This window comes from Physella acuta, unplaced genomic scaffold, assembly GCF_028476545.2.
Source record: "Physella acuta isolate Inbredline_101_S28 unplaced genomic scaffold, ASM2847654v3 ptg000138l, whole genome shotgun sequence".
Taxonomy (NCBI): domain Eukaryota; kingdom Metazoa; phylum Mollusca; class Gastropoda; family Physidae; genus Physella; species Physella acuta.
In genome coordinates, this window is record NW_026731657.1 from 1865001 (window position 1) to 1866581 (window position 1581).

The following is a 1581-nucleotide window of genomic DNA, read 5'->3' on the forward strand; positions in this document are numbered from 1 at the left end:
CTCATATTAGCATGTCCACCTGCAGAAATACTGTCTCCAGTGTTCCCTGCAAAAGCCCCGACCATTAACCTGTAACCATCGTTTTCACCGGTAAGAGAGAAGTTGGTGTAGGTGGCGTAGTAATTTTTGGATAGATACTTCATATCGATCCTTAAGACATGGTCGGACTTGGAACTGATGCAGTGAATGTTTTCATTGCCCAGGTAAAACTCCCCGAGGAAATAATCCCCGAAACCTCGTCTGTAGTCATCCCAGCTACGGTAGAAATCTACCATGCCGGACACACGTCTCTGGAAGACTGTCCAGCCTCCGCCGTCGGTTTGCGTGTCACACATGACCACAAGTCCGGATGCCAATCTGACCAGGGGTCTGGGCTCGCTGCTGACCACATCCCTACACGATCTGTAGATTGTTGGACTCACGGGATCCTGTATGGTCATGTTCCTGGTCGTTATATTGGTTTCTAGTTAGATAAAAGATAACGTATTAAGAACGTTCTACTCAAATTTCTGAGTTGATTTCTTTTTAAAGTTATTTTAACTGTAAGAGGTCCTAAAATGTCAAATTAACTAATTTAAAAATTATAATTGTTTTCAGACATCAGGAAGTCCATAAAATAAAAAGATTCTATTCACTTCATTTATACTGGGTAGAAAATCACACTGTTAATAGAAATAATAGATCTATATCAGAGGAAATTCTCAGTACAAATTGAAAAATAATGAGTGATATTTTGGTATCGTACTTGCGCACCAATACATAAGATCAAGCAATATTTTGTAACACTTAAAAATGTAAATCGGCAATTACAACAAGAACTTTAGTTATAGGACAAGGAAAAAAAACCAACCTAGCTGTTCTATGAGAGGATTTTGACAGCAAGAAATGTAATCTCCGTAGGCCATCTCAGCGTCCTTACAGTGTAGACCATTGGAGTACAGCTTAGCATCGTCTCCGTGTATGGACTGGTTGCTGGGTATAGTCACGTAGCCTGGGAAGGCAGTTAGAATAGGGCTGGTAAGTAGGTCACCATCCAGTTATATGGCTCATGCAGGTTTTATTGAGCCGTAGAACTGGTTGGTGACCTACTTACCAGCCCTATTAGATTAAAAGAATATATATATATATATATATATATATATATATATATATATATATATATATATATATATATATATATATATATATATATATATATATATATATATATATATATATATACACATATATATATATATATATATATATATATATATATATATATATATATATATATATATATATATATATAGGTAAATAGGCATACTAATCAAAACTCTAAATTATAGTGGGGTCCTCTATTGTCGCCCCTGACGTAGACACCGTCAATAACCTCTAGATAAATGACTTTTTTCCTATTAGATTCAAAGAATAAATCTTCATTTTTCTAGTCACTATTTAGATGTCGTTACTTTGGTCACAAGTGACCCCAGCCCAGTGATATATTTTTTTTATTTGGAGATGAAGTCAATAAAAGAACATATCAGACAGGGCGAGCATCCGACCAATAATAGTAGGATGAAGGAAAATTTCATAAAAAAC